The following is a 19,328-nucleotide window of genomic DNA, read 5'->3' as shown; positions in this document are numbered from 1 at the left end:
GAGAAGCTGTAAGTGATGCAGTCGCAAAGGTGGAGGCTCAAGTGCTTGCTGAGGAAGTAGCCTCATTTCGATTTTTGATTTGCTCCATCGTGTGGTGTGAACTTCTTACAATCACAAACCAGGTGAACAAGTTACTACAGTCCAGCTCCATGCAGCTCGATGTTGCTGTCAGGCTCATTGACACTGCCAAAAGTAACCTCTCTAAATACAGACAGTCTGGGTTTGATGAGGCTGTGTCAGCTGCCAAAGAACTCTGTGAGGCCCTGAACATAGAACCACAGTTGAAGGAGAAAAGGCTCAGGAGCACAAAAAGGCAGTTTGCATATGAAGCTGTTGATGAGCCCCTCCATGATGCCCTTAAAAAGCTTGAGGTCACATTTTTCAATTGTGTTGTGGACTCTGCTTTAATCTCCCTACAGGAGAGGTTTGAGACCATGAATCAAGTGAAGGAGAAATATGGAGTGCTGCTTGATTTCAGCAAAGTGAATGGGATGTCCAAGGAGGATTTAAAAAACACTGCACTGAAGTACAGAAGACACTGACAGATAAGGGAGTAGCTGACATTGATGGACCTGAGATGATGCAGGAAATCATCAACCTTCCTCAGCTGCCACCACAGACGTCTGCTTTGGAAATGCTGTCATTTTTACATGACAATCAGCTTCAAGAGGTATATCCCAATCTGTGGATTGCTCTGCGTATTGCACTGACCCTGCCTGTCACAGTTGCCTCTGCTGAGCGAAGCTTTTCAAAGCTCAAACTCATTAAAACGTACCTGCGTTCATCAATGGGGCAGGAACGTTTAAGTGGTCTGGCTGTTATCAGCATCAATGGTGACGTGGCTCAGAAGCTATCATATGATGACCTTATAGCTGATTTTGCAACCAGAAAATGCAGGCGTGTGCCTCTCTAGGCCCTAGAGAGGCACACCACGCCTGCATTTTCTGGTTGTCAGAGTATGCCCTAGAGTCTAGGGCATACTCTGACAACGAATTGTAAAAATGTTTAACATAGTTACTTAAGGAATGTGGCTTTTGTGTTCAAATTCTTATTTTTCTTATTTAAGTTTCTTATTTAAATTCTATTGTGAAACTATTTGTAAATATATTAATAATAATACTATTATATTATATATATTATTTTTTTATAAAAAAAATTACACATTATTGCCAGGCTCTTTGTTCTTGTTCCAATGTTCAATTTTTGTTTCAGTATTTATTTGTAACAGTATTTTTAACCTCCTTTAACCTTATTTATTTGTTTAACTGTCATGTTTGTTGTTATTTAATTAAACAAATTCCACTGAGAAATTCAAAAGTATTAATGTTTTTTTTTTTTTTTTTTTCAGTGGCGGGGGGGCACCATAAAGCATTTGTGCTTAGGGCACCCAAATGGCTAGCAACGGCCCTGCAGCCAGCTATTATTATTCACCTTGTTATAACACGCTGCTGGGAGCTATGCTAAGTGGATGAGAAGAATACCAGCATGTAAATTCTCAATTAAAAGTGCAGACAATAATTACAGTTATCTGAACTGTGCTATAAGGATTGGTCATGCATGCCTGCACTCCTGACAGAAAGTCTAAATAAAGAGTCAAAAAAATAATAATAACAATGGCACACTCTCTTCCGGAAACAGCAACACCTCCCCGACAATTTACTTGTCTAACTGATCTCTCACAGACATACGAGTCAGCAGCACCAGAGTTTGTGCATTAAAACAAATCCTTTTGTTATTTTTGTTTTGAAGACAAAGGGTCCTTCTTGCTTGTGTGTCTGAGTGCATGTGCTGGATCAGCGCAGCAGAGCATGTGCCTGCACCGCGACCACAGGGGGCTGATTTCTGTCTGAGCTCAAGCATTAGTTACACAAGGCACGATTAGACTTACACATCCCCAAATCCAGACATGAGAACTGCCCTCTGCTGGTGCCAATTTCTTCCCATGTCCCTTTGATACATCCTCTGTTGGCTTTTTCAATTAACTTCCTGCCACCTTTAGGAGAGCAATGAGAGTTTATCCTGTATAATCACATTAGGCGAGAGAGCAAAAATACGATGAGGCACTGTATGGCCCCGCTCCCCACACCCAACTCAGTAGTAGAAGGTCACGACTGTCTAATATGCTCTAAATTTTAACTGCTGTTTGAAATGTGTCTTTTTTTTTCTTGTTGAGAGCTCACAACTGGTTATTGAATAATCCCTCAAAAGTAGCTCAGCCTTTTATTGTAGCCGTTCAATCAGCTGAGATGAGCAGACACTGCGGCTTTTGTTGAAATAGCCAGTCGCTTTTATTCTCTTTGTAGGCTGATCTGCCTAGACTCTATTAGTCAGTCTAGGCAGTCTTTTTGTACAATTTGTCAAGCTAATATTTTATCGACAAGCCGCTGGGAAGTCATATATAAAATATTAATATTCAACCTTAGATGGGAAACGCTGAAGTGGGACAAATCCGTAAACAAATCAGTCAAAGCTGTTGCAAAGCTTCATATTAGACTCTTCAAATTAAAATAAATTACAAACCATTATGAGGTACATTAAAGTGTTTGCTGGGTGAATAGGCAAGGAAATGTGTTTGATGCGCACTAAAAGCTCCCCACATGCCATCCAATTATGGGTCTCATTTCTCAGCCACTGACAGAAGAGGGCTTTTTTTTCCCACCTCATGTAGCTCCTCCACTTATCTGAAGATGGCAAAACAAATAATATCCAGTTGATTTAGTCATTTGATTTTGGTCACTGATTGCTGCTTTAAGATCGCTGTTCAACCCCTTTTGAAGTAAGATGAGCTCTCGCACGGAGGAATAAACTGATTTTTTTTTAAAAAGAAGTAGAAGAAGAAACCTGGCTTCTCAGTGCTGAGCAGCAAGCAGCTGTCTCCCCACTCACTGACTAAAACATAAGCTGAAACAAGGCAGTGGCTCCTCCAAGTGGTGCTCTGATTGTTAGTTATGACAGTAAAAGCAGAAAAGATGAGGCTGAACTTGTAAGGAAACAGCGATGCCGACGCCTTTATTTGCCTGACCTTGTCTTGTCCTATATACTAAGGGCAGCCATTTACTGCCATTCATTACATACGTCAGCTAACCAAACCACTGAAGGGCACACACACACAAACAAACACTCACTTATACTCAAAGGCATGCCACTGTAGATTTACAAACACGCGCCCTTGGAACACAACACACAAATTATAGATGTGTGCTGTCACTTCAGGAGGGATTGTGACAGTCCTTATTCTCTACTTCAAAAATATACACTTTATCTTATGCAAAGCTCCAATTCACTGTCAAGCACGGACGAATGGAAAGCGTCTGTAATAAAGCCATATCTGGCAGAACAGCACAAATTTCCTCTATTCATTATTGCAGCGCTCTGTTGACAGTGATGAAGTCTTTGCGGCAGCTCGAAACAATTCCACAGCAAGTCGACCGTGAAAATACAACAACATTTTACCTGAAATGTAAATTGGCTACCACCCCTCAAGCCTCCTTAAAAATAATTGTCTTATATTCCACCTATTGTCTGACAGACCCAGGCGTGACTCAGACACTACACTGTTTTCTTGTTGTGTAGTGAAATTGAGGTCGTCACACGTGGGAGTATTTCGAAAACAATTTGATATTCAGCTGCGCCGTGACAACAAAGTGCCATCTGATTGAATTTCCTTCAATTTTAGGCAATTCAGACACACGTATTGGATCGCTCACCGCTAAAAAAAAAAAAAATTGATTGGTGTTATATTTTTAAAAATCGTTGAACGCTTAAAAAAAGACAATACATTTCCGAGATCATCTGAAGACCAACTTTAGAGTCACTGAGATCTTTCCTAAAGCACTAAAATACAACCTGGTTTTATAGCAAAGCATGAAATAGTCATGAAAAAATAATAAATATGTTTTGTTTTTGCACAACTTTGAAATGAATGTAGTTTAATAGCAGGTATACAGGCAGACCCATAATTTAATGGACAGACACACACATACATGTCGCACTGGCTATGAAAAAAGTGACAACTGTTGTGTTTTATCTCAAACGATCATTTTTTCTCACCCTAACCAATTCCTAAACTCTAAACAATGGCTAAACCTTTCCATTACTGATGCAATCACCACCACCACCACGCCCTCCAGATTTCAAATGTGGATGGAAAACCTTGAAAATTAAAGGTGGAAGATTTGTGTCCAGTAAACCGATAAAAAAAGAGTCCATTGATTAGAGCAAACGCAGTGAAAGGATTTAAAAAGTGTGAAGAAGTGCATAGATTTTGAACTTAGAACTACATGTTCATGATTTTTTACAGGTTCTTTCTATTGATACAGACCTCCCCCACTGCTATTCATACTACACCAAATAGTTACTTAATAAAAAAGTAACTATTTGGGCAAGATACTGAACCCTGAGTTACCCCTGATGCACCCATGTGAGTGCAGGAATGCTTGGGTAAAAGTCTCTAGAAGTGCATAAGAAAGTGCTTGGTTTGTAGTAAGAAAGCTCTTTCTATTAAAACAGTAGAAAAGCATTATAAGCATTAGTAGTCCATTTATTTCACAAACTGCCTAAAAGACTTTTATAAACCATGAGTTGGAATATACAGTGTGGAAGGTTATGTGCTGTAAATTTATATAACTTTACAGTTTTAACTGCTGCAGCTGCTGTCAATCTTCCATTTTCACCAAAGACCACCTCTTCAGTTTAAGAAGTCCTTGAATTCATGACAGTTTTCAAACCCTTTGACCTTTCATATCTAACCTATCGCTTCTGGCAACTTCTCCAATTTATCATAGTTAATACAGCACTAATTGTCTCATTAAACCACTCTAATCAGAGGGCTGATCCCCCTCCTCCCCTCATACAGGATTTTGCTCATTAGGTTCAGTTTATCCACTGCACTGCAATTCTTGTGAAAAGAGCAGAAAATGTTCTGGGTCTCAGAGGGGAGCTTTCTAAAGCCTGAGACCATTACCAGGTAAGTGGTGTCTATTGGAAGATAATGCTGAGTAAAACTGCAGAGCTACAGTCAAACAATTTTGGAGACTGTTGGGAACTAATGGGATAGCTTAGAGTCTATTGGCTTGACTTATTTTTTTACGTGTTCCCTATCGCAGGTCCATTAGCTTAATGTAAGCACAATACAAAGCCAGTGGTGTACCCCATTAGTATATCATGTATATGACTTAATAATTGTTTAAAGAAAATTTCCCATTGCTCTCAGCAATTACAGATAATGGTTTAATGGTCTTTTATCAAAACTTGTGAGTGAATGTTCTGATAAATGCACCAGTCACTGAACGGTGCACTTTTGTGCACTTTCACTGCTTGGTTCAGTTTTCATCAGCCTCGCATACAGCCTCAGAGGGCAGCTGTTGTCAGGAATAATGCACAGAGAAAGCCCTTGTGTGCTACTGCCACATGACAGTATTATCTTCCTGTACTGTATTTACAAAATGTTGTATTGTGTTTGCAGGCTGTAAACTTGGATCAAATAAAATGTATCTCATCCTATTTGAGACAAATGTAGCTGGAGATTACAGTATAATACAGTAGAACTCGTTTTTTCTCTCTTTACAAGGTATTGATGATCTCAGGACTGCTGTATTAAAAAGTGAATTGGAGATGCTTTCCTATGCTTTCATCTCCTTGGTTTTTAGTTTTGAGGCCTCCACCTACATAATCAAACTCCTCCACCCCTATTCTCCAAGCCAGGTTCTCAGGGTCTCAGATCAGGGCCTTCTTCTGATTCTCTGTACCCAACTTAAAAGCTCCTTAGCTAAAAAAAAAAACAACCTTTGGAACAACTGACCACTCCCACTTTGCACCTGTGGCTCATTTGGTCAGTCAGGCATTTGAGCAGTCTTTGTGTTTTGTTTTGTGTTGTTTTGGTTTTCATTGGTGCATCTATAAAACACTTTCTGCTGATAAGCAGCTTTGCTGTTCCATTGCTGCCCCCTTGTCTTCATTTGTTAGTTGCAGTTTACCAGAAACTTCATGATGTATACTTTAAGTGCTGATGTTGTGTTTGTGGCTTGCTTTGCTGACCCCTGGTGGCCAAAATATATACATATGAAATTATGCTGGGCTGATAATGATTTAGTGTCATTAACAGCATAGTATAATATTACATTTATGCAAAAAAAATCATTGCAGATTCTGCATATAAATGTGTATATATTTCTATCTATTTTATTGTCGGATACGTCCTATACTGCAGATGCATGGAAGAAGTGTTTTGCTTTAAACTTCCAGCAGAGGCTCCCAGAGAACCAAGATTTATTTCTTGCCTTCTACTCTGTATAAATTTTAAAATGACAAAACTTAATGATATTATAAGACATGCTGCAAAACAATATGCTTTTGAATACGAAGCAGCGATATATATTCACTATATGCTGCTTCTAGAACAGGTTTTTCTTCTATTTCCGCTAATATCAAATTGCAGAGTTGTAAATATTTGTGGTTTTTCCCTGAGCTGTGATACCCAAAGACAAAGTCTGCTATCCAATGTCCCCCCTAAACACATGGTACTAGCCCTGTTGACATCATCGACCCCAGGCATTAGAAGGCCCTGCAGAGCTGGTGATGAGTCACTCCTGTCGGTCCAGGCCAGTAAAAAGCAGCAGACACACAGTGGTGGGGCTCTATTGCAACTTGCATCTCTTTCATCAGATGTGATTCGATATGCACGCTGATGACCAGCAGGACAAAGAAATGAAGCAAGGTCACGAACCCGCGTCTGCTGGTTTCTTTCCATGTAATGACCCGGCTAGCCTGACAACTCCATGCTTTCACAAGAGCTCGTGGGTAAAATTCTGCAAGCTAAATATGAGAAAGATTTTGGAAGTAGCCTTTCATAATCACATACAGTTGATTTTAAACTTGAACTGCAAGTTGTTGTACTTTAATGTAATTATTTTATTAAGTCATACAATTAACTAGAAGAACCTTTAAATGGATTGTCGGTTATTGTAAACATCACAGTCGACAGTCTTCTTATCAGACGTGTGATACACAAACTGTTCCACACACACATACGCACGAATACACACTTCAGGGGGAAAAACAAATGTGTCAAAGCACATTAAAGCATTTCCACCTGAGGCTTTTCATGGTATTTCTCTTGGCTCAGTAGCTTTATCTCGTGCGAATTTCTGCAGTGTTAGTGTTGCACCTTTTCTGCCCCACAATATTTTAACAGGCAATTTTTATTCCAACTGAATGAACACAGCTCTGCCGAGTGCCTAGGCTTGTGGGGGGTTTTTTTTCTATCTGTAGTACAAATGAAAAACTTTTTAAAATATAAAATATTACATTTAGTTGGTAATTTCTTGATTTGATCCTTAATTTAAGCAGTGTTAGTGCTGGTCTTCTGCACACTCCAACGCTTCAGGTCAAAATTGCCATAAAGCAAGCAAACAAGATACAAGTAAACAAAAGTGGCAGACTTTAAGTGCCCTTGTGGATTTTGTTATATTGAGGTCTAGACTGAGAAGGAGCATTAGAGTAATATCAGAAATAATGGTGATTGGGCCCCTACAGGCAGACATTTTCACTCAGCTGGGAATGAAATTAGCGTGTGTGGCTGCACTGATGAAAAGGGGTGGTGATAGGGAGCGGAAACTTCTACAATAGAGAGGCCTATTTCATATATCATCTGCAAACAGTGTATTCTGAAGGATTCAATGATGAACTGTTATTGTCCATGTCTGTAGTTCTTATTAAAGATCCTACCACCTGTATAGAGACTGACTATTGTAGTTCCATGTAATGGTTTGGAGATAATCATTGATTTTCAGATGTATACTTGAGCTTATTCAGACAGAATATTTCATTTAGGATTTTTTTTTTCTGTTATGGGTTTTCTAATGTGGGGTGGGGATGGTACATTTTAATACCTTGATAGAAAAACACACAATGGAACAGTGTTAGTCATGGTTTGGTTTCCCCAGAGTCTAGACCTCAACATTATTGACACAGTGTGGATCATCCTGACAGAGCACACAACAAAAAGCACATTCAAGCTTGTTAGAGTTGTAAAAACTCTATTTTTGCCTTATATACTGCAGTTATATACTGAGTTAGCATATGTTTCCATAAGCTGATATACTAAAAGCCTGTATAGATACACTACCTACAATTTTTACACATAATTGTGAGCATTTAAAATTCAAACTATAGTTTTTACCTCGAGTTTGGTGATATGTGTTTCATCATTTGTGTCTGCAGGGAGAAGCCTTGCTCTTCATGTGGTTTACAACAGCTTAGCTTTGAAGGGGAAAGTGCTTTTGTTAGCTAACTAGCTAGCGAGCAAACATTCAGGAATATTTGGAGTTAACTGTGTATCTAGATGCAAGTTAGGCCTACAGGTGATAAATAATACATTAAATGCCTTTAATCCTCAAGTGACCAAGCTATCATAACTGAATGAGGTCATTTTAAATTTCATTTTACACAGGAATACTTTCAATGGCTACATCAGGTTCTGTAGAGCACCCCCGGGCCATGGACTGGTTTGGTACTGGGCTGCGAGAGTTGAGGCTCGGGTGTGAAATTTATAGTTTTCAGGGTTTTTATCGGTTTTTATTGTTATTTTTTTGTTGTGTTTATCGTTAACTCGGTTTCCCTGGGTCTTTTCCCATGTGTAATGAATAAATCTTTTTTTGTACTGGTACTGGTTTTATGGACACCTTAAGGCCAGTCCGTGAAAATATTGTCAGACATAAACCGGTCCGTGGCAAAGAAAAAGGTTGGGGACCGCTGCTGTAGAGAACACTTTGAAAAGCTACAGTACCTAGATAGCTAGATCATTGTGTTACAGCATTTACAATAAACAACAAATAACTAACAGTTGAAATAAAAAGTAAAAGAAAAGTAAACAATTAAGTTAGGTAAAAATAGTAAAAGTAGGACAGTAAGAGTGTAAAAGGAAAATGCCATTGTAGGAAATATTATCACCCCAGCCATCTCTACATGTTAAGTCAGTGCTCATTACTACATAATTTAAGGAAGACAGTGATCCAATCTGCTCCTTTATTTTGTAAGGCTGGGGAGAAACATTTGTTTGCTGATTCTGACCCCATGCAAAAATGGTAAATGGCCTGTATTTGTATAGCGCTTTACTAGTTCCTAAGGACCCCAAAGCGCTTTACACATCCAGTCACACACTGGTGATGGCAAGCTACATGGTGGCCACAGCCACCCTGGGGTGCACTGTCAGAGACGAGGCTGCCGGACACTGGCACCACCGGGCCCTCTGACCACCAGCAGAAGGCAACGGGTGAAGTGTCTCACCCAAGGACACAACGACCGAGACTGTCCAAGCCGGGGCTGGAACCGGCAACCTTCCGATTACAAGGCGAACTCCCAACTCTTGAGCCACAATCGCCCCGGCAGAAATACATTTGGTTATGTTGTCATGCTTTATTGCAATCATATACCCTCAGTTTACATTAAACTGGAAAACCTTTGTTGGCCAACATGACAGCAGCATTTCCCAATATTTAATTAATTTGTTTGTTATTTGGTCCAGTCATAAATTAAACTCTGATGAAATAAAATGCTTTTACAGCTTAACGCTCATATCGAGCAATGACTTTTGTCTAGAGCCAGATGTAACACTAAAAGAAAGTTAAAATATACAACACCTGTAAATCTAATATGATCATTTTTCTTTCTTTATAAGCAATATGAAATTATGCAGCAACAACCCTAATAGATTCTAGCAAGCAAGCTTGCATCTTAGTCTTTACATTGGTTCCCAGTTGATTTTAAAATGCATTTTAAACTTTTCATGCTTAAATACATATGACTAAATGGACTAGCTCACTAACTTATTCTTGTTCATGCTCAAAATTAGATTGAGAACTAGGGGGAGCAGTCTACCACCACACTACTGCAGCTACATTTATCTTACCCTGTGGACTTTTCGGTTTAACCAGGTCTCCTGGGAAGAAAAACTTTAAAATCAGAGTATAGCAGGAAGTCAGTTAAACTTATCTGGACAATTATGTATCAGAAGAGGTTCTTAATCAGTTACAGCTGCTTTTGTGTTAATTATATTAACAACAGGTTCACTAGAGGGGCAACAATGAGACAAACCCCAAAACAGGAAGGGGTTTATAGGTTAGGGCCACTGACATTTTTTCCCTCCTCATTTTTTTCCGACTGTTTTTTGCATTTGCCTAGGCTCAGTGTCTCTACTGGTAGCATGACATACGGTGGCCCCTAGAGACAAAGCACGTGCAAACTCCAAAACACTTGCAAACTCCAAAACACTTGCAAACTCCAAAACACATGCAAACTCAAAAACACATGCAAATTCCAAAACACAACGGAGGTGCTCCAGGACGCTAGGGGCAGTGTTGTTGCAAAATAAACGGCAAGTTTGTCTGTATGGGACGGTCTAGTCTCCATCTCGCTTCCCAGGTTGCCTAGCAACCATAATACTAACCGCTGGAAACGTGTCATACAACTTTGTTTGACAGAAATGAAGGAGAACATATTTTGTTAATTTGTTTGTTTGTTTCTACAAGAGCTTTGTGTGATTTGATAAGTATCTGAGGCTGAGACCACAGGACAGTAAAACATGATTTTTGGGCTTCATTTCTGTACTGAACAGTCATTTAAGATTAGTTAGTAAATAACAATTAGCTAATGTTGTTCATGAGACTAAAGTCATATCACTTTGGTAATGTAAATATAATATGGCCAATATTATAGTTATTATATTAATCATTATTAGCTATTACAGCAGTGAACATGAACTCTGTGCCAAATACTGAGCCTCAGTACAGATTCAAGTTGCAGTTATTTATATGTCTTATCACCTTAAATCTTCACTCAAAGACAAGTGTCTTTGACAGTGTATATATAGGTGTATCATATATAAGAGACAAATGTTGTTCCTTCAGTATGTTGGCATTACTAAATTTGCCGAAAAATATAACGGTGTACAGAAAGAGTTGAGCGCGCACAGGCAGAAATGTTGAGAGCGTAAGCAGCACATTGCGAGCAAGCGCAAGTGCAAATACTGAGCGACAGGGGCTGCTAGCAAACACTGAAATACATTTTTGCACGCAGCAATGAATTTTGTTCACTCAAATTTAGCTTTTCTTTGCTCAAAATAAATTTCTCCTCAAAATGCAACACTTGCACCTGCAAATTTTTTTTTACGTGCGCTCAATTTTTTTTTTACGTGCGCTCAGAATAGTGGCACAAAAATAACGCCATACTAAAGAGGTAGGACAGGTAGGTAGGATGGCACATCAATACATGCTGTTGCTGTAAGGTTTGCTGTGTCTCCCAGCACAGTCTCAAGAGCATAAACGAGATTCCAGGCAGTTACTCTCGGAGAGCTGGACACGCACGTAGAAGGTCCTTAACCCATCTGTGCAAGGAGGAACAGGATGAGCATTACCAGAGCCCTAGAAGATTATCTCCGGGATACCACTGGTGTTAATGTCTCTGACCAGACAATCAGAAAAAGACTTAATGAGGGCACCCTGAGGGCCTGATGTCCTCTAGTCAGCACTGTGCTCATTGCCTGGCACCAGAGCCCAATTGGAATTTACCATAGATACCAGAATTGCAGGTCCACTCCTGGCAGGTTCACCCTGGGCACATATGACAAATGTGAAAGAGTCTGATGAAGCCGTGAAAACCATTATGCTGCCTGTGACATTATTCAGCATGACTGGTTTGGTAGTGGATCAGTGATGGTCTGGAGAGACATGTCCATGGAGGGATGCACAGACCTCTACAGGCTATACAACGGCACCCTGACTCCCATTAGTTATTGGGGTGAAATCCTTGGACCTGTTCTCAGACCCTACGCTGATGCAGAAGATCCTGGGGTCCTCCTGGTGCACCACAGCACCCAACCTCAATATGCAGGTAGGAGCATACTCGCCTGACCTAAATCCATATAATGCTACCAAGAACGCCGCCAGGCTGCACCTCAGACTGTCCAGAAGGAAGGGATGCCCTAGTCCAGATCTGAGAGAACATCTCCAAGACATCACCTGATGTTGTCAGGCCCTGCATACAAGCATGTGGGGGCCGTACAAACTGCTAAGTACCATTATGAGTTGCTGCAATTAAGTTTTGGCCAAATGGATTAGCCAGCTGCATGATTTCAGGGTGTCTTTAAAGTCAGCCGTCTGTAGGTTTATCATTTTCATTGTTCCTCACACATTACCCAGTCCATATCAGTATAGATATGATATTTTTCCCATTTCGATCCTATGTGTTTTTTGAGTCTTCCTTTAATCTACAAGTTCTCTTCTGCATCTTATTCATGGCACCCCTTGTTGATTTAATCTACCATTATCTAGCATTCTATATCGAACATTATATGCAACAAAACCTTTCATATCAGGAGGAAATATAATCTCTTACAAACTTTACTCCAAGTAATTGCATTCTGTGGTACCATTGTACAAATAAGTGATTCTAATCAGCTGAGCTGTCCTGAACTACATGGTTCAGAAAAATTATGGCTTCTGTATACTGGAGGAGTTTCCTCTCATGGGAACGCTGTGTTAAGATCACCATGGGTTAATCATAGCAGGCAAACCAATGAGAGCAGCAAAATTCTGCTGCTCTCACTATGATTTCGTGTTTCTGATTTCTTGTCATGTTATGTAAAGAAGACCCACCCTCTGAGGCTTAGTCTAGCCTCGGATTATATCAGGAGAGCCAGAAAGCTGATTACATATCTGTAATCTTATTTTTATAAAAACATTTCCAGTGGCAGAAATACAGAGCAGGGCTCTTTTTTTTCCAACAAACCTCCCGTGATAATCAGATTTGCCAATTTGAAGCAGCACCAAAAACCACGGAGAAATGTTGCCATATTGTCTACGTAATAACGGTCAGCTATAAACCCAAATACTTTCCAGCAGATATGCTTACACAACTGGTTCATCAAGAGAAAACATTTGCCATTAATTAACACTGTAAGTCATTTTCGGTGTTTCAAAGTGAAACAGGACAAGAGACTGATCACAATCCCCTGAATTCTCTTTTTAACCATTTAAAAGGGGCATAGCAAGCTAATCGTACAGATACACAAGACCAGAAGAGTTAGAAAAGCTCATTTTCATAGACATGTCATAAACACCTGGCCTGACCTCTGCAGGCATCAAAGAACTATGTGAATACTTTTTGGCACAACTCACTGTTCAAAACTCTGCGACTACATAAGTGACCCACCTTTATGCTATAAGACAACATGTTATGAGATGTGAAATTCATTTAGGTCTCTCTGAGACCTGTGATCCAGCATCCTTAAACGGTCTCATGGCATTAAACCCTGTTCCACCAAATATGGTGGGGAAAGAAAGGAGAGTGGGAGTGAGAAAGCAAAGCATGAGTGACATTTTAGGACAGAAAGCATTTGAACCAAGAGAAAAACTGCCGATAAACAATGTCGTTTTTTACTTTGCATGAGAGTCTGTGTTGTTCGAATAGGAACATTTCATTTTAGTGCAATCTCATATCTGTGTGAGGGACTATTAGAATAAGGATAGGATGAGGATAGATAAGAGTGCGATGATGCATACAGATATCTGTAAATGACGGAGAGTTTTATTGGGGCTTTACTATTGCACTGTGCTAGCAAGACTGTGACTTACTGAGTGATTCCCAACTTGATTAAGAAAGTAAGGACTGTGGTGTTGGCCTGTTCGTGGGTTTCAACTGCATCCGGAGACCTCTATATTATGTTAGCGTTTCTAAATGTCCTGTAGGTGAGGATCTGAGCATGAATCTGTCCATGGTCTACTCTGTCTCATGTCCAAAATTAGCTGAAATATGCTCCAGCCTCCCGCCACCATAGAGGGAGAAAGAGAGAACAGATTAGTGAAAACCTCCTGTTTTAGCCAGCCGCATGGGAAGAAGAAGTTTCACATGAGTTGATTATCTGTGACAGAGCTGATAGCTGGCATTTTCTGATCCAATTACTCACTCACCAGAGTAAATGAGGGTTAAGTGAGTAGCTTGCTGTATGTTGCATACATGAGTACCACATTGAGTTCCTCGGTACCCTTGCAATAAAAATATGTAACTCAAAACACACTAAGGTAAGTACTGGACTGCCTACACCTACATTACAAGGCGTTTACACGCTGTAAGTAACCCCACTGAAACTTTACAATGTAACCTACGGCTAATGTGCACCTCCCCAAACTATACATCACATTGGCACAGTCTGTAAAACTACTGTGAGTGGCCTGTTCAGTACTGTTGACTCCTCCTGTGCACTTCCAGCTACTTTTTCACCACAGATTTATCAATGACAGCATAAAAATCATTGCCTCAATATAAAGGATTTTAATAACAGCCTAGATAAAAGAACTAACAGATATCAGCAAGAGTTCAAAATCAGAATGGGCACGAGACGATATATGAAGATGGCTCTGAAAAAAGCTGATGACAACAAAGGTTGGGGACACAGGCAGAAAATAAAGTCCCAGCTTTTAATCAGTTTGTATCCATATAAAAAAAACAGCAGGACACAACCACAAGCTAATTAACATACAATGTATTATAATGCACAAGTATTAATGCTGCCAACAACATCACCCACTTGCCGAGGTCATATATAGATTGTGCAAAGACTTTCATAATCTGACTTGTTGCGGCTGTGGCTTCCTATTACAGTACCACACTCAAATTAATTGAGCTCTCTAAAATAACTATACTGCATACTGCATTGTTAGGTGCTTGATTTTATACACCTGCAGCAATGGAAATGAAAACACCTGATTTCAAAGATTAAGAGGTCTGGCCCAATGCTTTTGTCCGTATAGTTGACACTGAGTTCAGTACAGAGCAGAGAAGTCTACTTTTTCATCTCCAGTAAATATTTTCCAGTGCTCTACAAAGTGAGATCGATTGATCTGAGTGCATAAATCCTTCTTCTGTGCTTCAGCTGGCTAACACATGTCACTAACAAAACAGATAAATGTTTTTTCTCCGTTTAAACTAACAAAAACCCCTGTTGGACAAATCAGCCACCACTTGTGACATCACATCAGATAGATGGATATTAATACACATATTTGCAATGAGCGCGTCAACAGCAACATAAATCAAAAAGCTCAGCCCACTGGATGTCACGATGATGCGAAACAGAAGAAGAAAGCTGTCACATTAACCTTTCACTTCTACGCGGAAACATTCTCCACATGATTAGTGAGGAAAATGCATCATTGTGACGCAAGTTATAGTTCCCAAGAAGCTAATATAACAGGAAGATCCTAGCAATGCGAATGGCCTCAGAGAAATTACAAGATTACTTTCACTGCTGACCCCAGCCTGCTGTATCAACAGGAAGCACTCCCCAGAATAAGGAAAGAGCCTTGGGGGAGAAAGCCTCATTTTCTCTATGTTTTGTTTAGTTACCCATAAGCCACGCCCAAAGACAAATTATATTCTCATGGATGGTAAGAGTTTTTATGAATGTCAATATTGAACAGTTATAGATGATCTTACATAAGCCTAAAGCAAAGCCATCTGCAGAGCAAACATTTTAACTCAACCATTAAAACGATAAACATGTATAATAAGTACAAATGTAAATACTGGATGAGTGTTTATATGGACAGTTTAAAAGTAGAAACCAGCAAACAACACACACGCAATTTATCTCTGAATTTTTTATAACTTTGCAAAACCTGAAAATCGAACACTCGTGTTATTTCCTGTCACTTTTCTTCTGAAGAGGCAGGCTACTTGAGAGGTCATGAATGCATGGGGCATTATTCCCAAAGTTCCATGGGTGGGAAAATGTTGGATAACAAGTGTTATTGTAGCATACCATGCTGTTAATGCAGGAGAGGCAGAATTCAACGCACCAACCGTATGAACCCAGTGAAAACAGGATTACTCTGTCCTGCAACATGATTGGACTGTTCCCAACACAGTTTGGCGGAGCTTAGCCAGTTTAAATAGACAGCTGTGCTTAGTGAAGACAGTGCTAAATGCTGCAGCAGGATAAGCAAATCGTGGCAAGCAGATATCACTCTGTTCATAACGTCCTGGACCAAGCAGGATTTCTATCAGGGTCACAAAGCCTTTCTGGTCTCCTGGACCAGGAGCAGCATCGCTGTGACCCAGTCCAAACACTGGAAAATGTCAACATTTGTTTACGGAAAGTTTTCCGAGGTTGAGGAAAACAAAGTATTTTGTATTTGTTAAATAAAGCACGGGGATGTGCTGTGAAGGAGATGACCAAAACATAACGAGCACATACCACCACCCTCTAGAGACATTATCAAGCCCATCCAACCCCCACCACCCCCATTCTCTCCACAATTAAGTCCCTGGGCAGTTCCCAAATCCCTAGTTGTGTTTCTATAAAAGTAGTTTAAGCTCTTAAACTTTATTTTTAAAAAAAAGAAAAGCCAACAAGCACAATGGCAGGACTTCCAGAGTGACAAAGGGAAAGGGAAGTACAAGTAAGCTGCAGGCCCCAGATGCTTCTCTCTTCTTCTCCTCTCTCGTGTCCCTCAAAGGTCATTCTTCCTGTTTAACGCAGCAAAGTCATCACACACAAAAGCTGCAGAGGCAGAGATCCTCAAGAAATGTCATCTGCTTATGTCTGTGTACATGACTTCAATTAAAGACTAAATCTGCCCTACTGCTGGTCATTACAGTGTGGTTTATTAGTAAGACTTTGTGTTGCGGTTCTTTTGGTGCTTTCCAGCTGTGCTGAATGCTCGTGGGGTTTTTTATTAGCTTCATTGAGGTCGAATGGTGGAGAATCGATCTTCTTGTAAGTTTCTGTCGACACTGTTAAACACGTGTCTGTCTAAGTCTTTACACGCCAAGGGATATCGTTATTACATGTCACATTTGTCCTTGGACTTAATATCAGACAGCGCACTTTGTACTGGAATCGCTACAAGGTTGCCAAACATCTGGAGTCAGAGAAACACCCTCTGAATAAGCAGCAAACAATTCATGACTCAAAAAGCGTGTATCATGTCACCTTGAAATGGAAAACAGATGTAACATTAATTGCTGAGAGTTTATTTCTTTGCTGGTGATCTCACAACTAAGGCGAGAGATCATGACCTGACTTTAACTATCTGCAAGCTCCGCAAAAAAAAAATGGATAGTCCCAAAATGACTCCTAACATCCAGAGTACACAGAGATTTTCCTGCTTATGGTTATGAGAAAACAGTTTCCAATAAAAAGGCACTTAAATGCTGTTGGCTTTGCCTGCTTATATGTTCTTGTGCGTGCGTGTCAGCGAGTACGTATGCATATTGCAGTGCTTTTGCTTGAGAGCTTTGGAGGACTTTAGCATGCTCTTACTTCTACTTAGTAGAACAGAAGAAAATAAACATTATTACAATAATGAATATGCTTTGGGAAGCAAATGATATAATTTTCCATTAACTCCCACTCATAAACAGCCAAGAATGGCTCAGGGAAGCCTGTGACATTTGACTTTACTGGCACAAACACTGCGGTACTCCGCTATTGCTTGACCCCTGACCCCTGACTTCTGAAAACTCACAAGACTTACATCGCTATTTAACTCAAAGCCTCTCATGCTAATTGAGCCATCTGAGAACAACAAAGTCTGATAAACACTGGAGTTGACATTGTCACTCTAAGTTAAGGTCTTAAGCATCATCACGGCTGTCCACATGCAGTGTGTGCGGACAGTTCGCCAAAACCTGCAGAGACCTTCATTACAAGACTGATACAAAAGACATCAGCAGCAGTGCAGATGCCTCCTGTCCCTGCACACTACACACACAGTGCACTGAGCCAAGCTCATTACTCTGCATTCACACTGAGCAGCAGCAGCACTCATTCAGAAAAGAGACCCAGCCCAACATAACACCAGGGATAAAGAAAGAGGCTCGTAAGATTAAACATTTTCATGTTGGTGGTTTTAATGCAGTCATTGTCTAGTGAGCACAGTTATTCATTATTCATCGTAATCTGACTTGTTCTGATCTCTGCAAAGTGGAAAAGAGCACAAACACTCCTTCATGTAGGTCAGAGTCTAAGCTTGCGGTTTCAGCCACTATCGACGCACTCAGGTGCTGCACAGGTGAAACAATGGGCTTAGTGTGTCGCTTGCATCTCGCTGATTAATCCATGAGGAGGTGGAGTGCGGCACTCTACTATATTTGCATAGTAGAGGTCAGGTACAACACAGGGCTCACTGTGTTCAGCACGATAACAACAAGGAGCTTAAACAGACAGGAAGGTATTAAAAATCGCACCACTTAGAAACTACAAAGGAGACAAGAAGTGTCATCATTTCCACAACTTTTAACTGGCTTCACAAATAAGGTGTGCTGAAGAGTCACCGTGACATCACAACAGTGGTCACGGTCATGTCATGAATCACAGTCTCCATCTGTGAGGTGCAACACATAAACAGGTCCACATGTTTGTTAGCTGGTCATCTGGAGCCACATTAAAGCCTCCTGGATCCAATGAAAGTGTAACGCTGTGTGAATATGATCTAACTTTTGAAACTTTTCCTGTGTTCACACAAGCGAGCACACATTATCCCGAGACAAAGCCCAGCTTCTTGTATGGGCTCTAACACACCTGTTTAACAATCTGGCGAGCTGGTTTGACTGGAAATTTGATAATCACGTCTATGGAAATCAAGAGAGCAAAGCATGTGACAGTTTAACATTACTAACTGACACTTTTCACACCCTGTGCATTAACTGAGTCAGTCCACACTGGGAGACAGACTCCCAGGAAACACTGTTTGTTTACCTTCCTCTCCTTCTTTTCCCATTCATAAGGCTGTTGCTGTTATGATAAAGAGATGAAAGATGGGTAACAGGTTATCCTGCAGTGTGTATTATCAATCATATTCTGGAAGGAACAAAGTTTTCTTAAACAAAAAATCTAACAAAAGAAGAAGAAGAAGAAGAAGCAATGACTGTGTTCTTTCTTCCCCCACCCTGAATTTATGTGTGACTGCAGCACAATTTGGAGCAGGCCTATTTATAGCCGACTACCGCCACAACCACCCCGCAGCCTGAAAGTCACACCAGGAGATTTTGGGAGGGGAGTCCTTGAGCTCCTCTGTCAATGCAAAGCATTGCAGTGACAAGTTTGCTGATGAGGTTGGTGACTGTGAAGTCGCACTGCACCGGTCCCTCCCCTAAAGCACAAGCCTGCTTTCTATGCATTCTTCCAACACACTGAATCTAAGTCCAGCGCATGTGCATTTACACATAAACCAACCGCACGCACTTACTTGCACACACATGCAGATGGCTTCTAGTATTTGATTAGCTGTAGTGATGAGCTGGTGATGATGGTGTGAGTGTTTACTATAACC

The 19,328-nt window shown here is 40.4% G+C and overlaps 1 protein-coding gene across 3 annotated transcripts in view; it reads right to left on the bottom strand.

Moving 5' to 3' along the window:
• pde4d (phosphodiesterase 4D, cAMP-specific) overlaps positions 1–19,328 on the bottom strand; it is a 316,846-nt gene that overhangs the window by 191,271 nt on the left and 106,247 nt on the right. The window contains exon 1 of one of the 3 annotated variants that reach the window (XM_082555162.1): positions 8,180–8,265. The exons of the other annotated variants lie outside the window; for them this stretch is intronic. The gene's annotated coding sequence lies outside the window, so the exon portion shown is untranslated. Of the gene's footprint in view, positions 1–8,179; positions 8,266–19,328 lie in introns of those variants that run through there. 3 annotated transcript variants of the gene reach the window in all.

Source organism: Aulonocara stuartgranti, assembly GCF_965226115.1.
Source record: "Aulonocara stuartgranti genome assembly, chromosome: 12".
In the NCBI taxonomy this organism is placed as follows: domain Eukaryota; kingdom Metazoa; phylum Chordata; class Actinopteri; order Cichliformes; family Cichlidae; genus Aulonocara; species Aulonocara stuartgranti.
The sequence above is the reverse complement of the archived record's forward strand: the minus strand, read 5'-3'. Positions and strand labels throughout refer to the sequence as shown.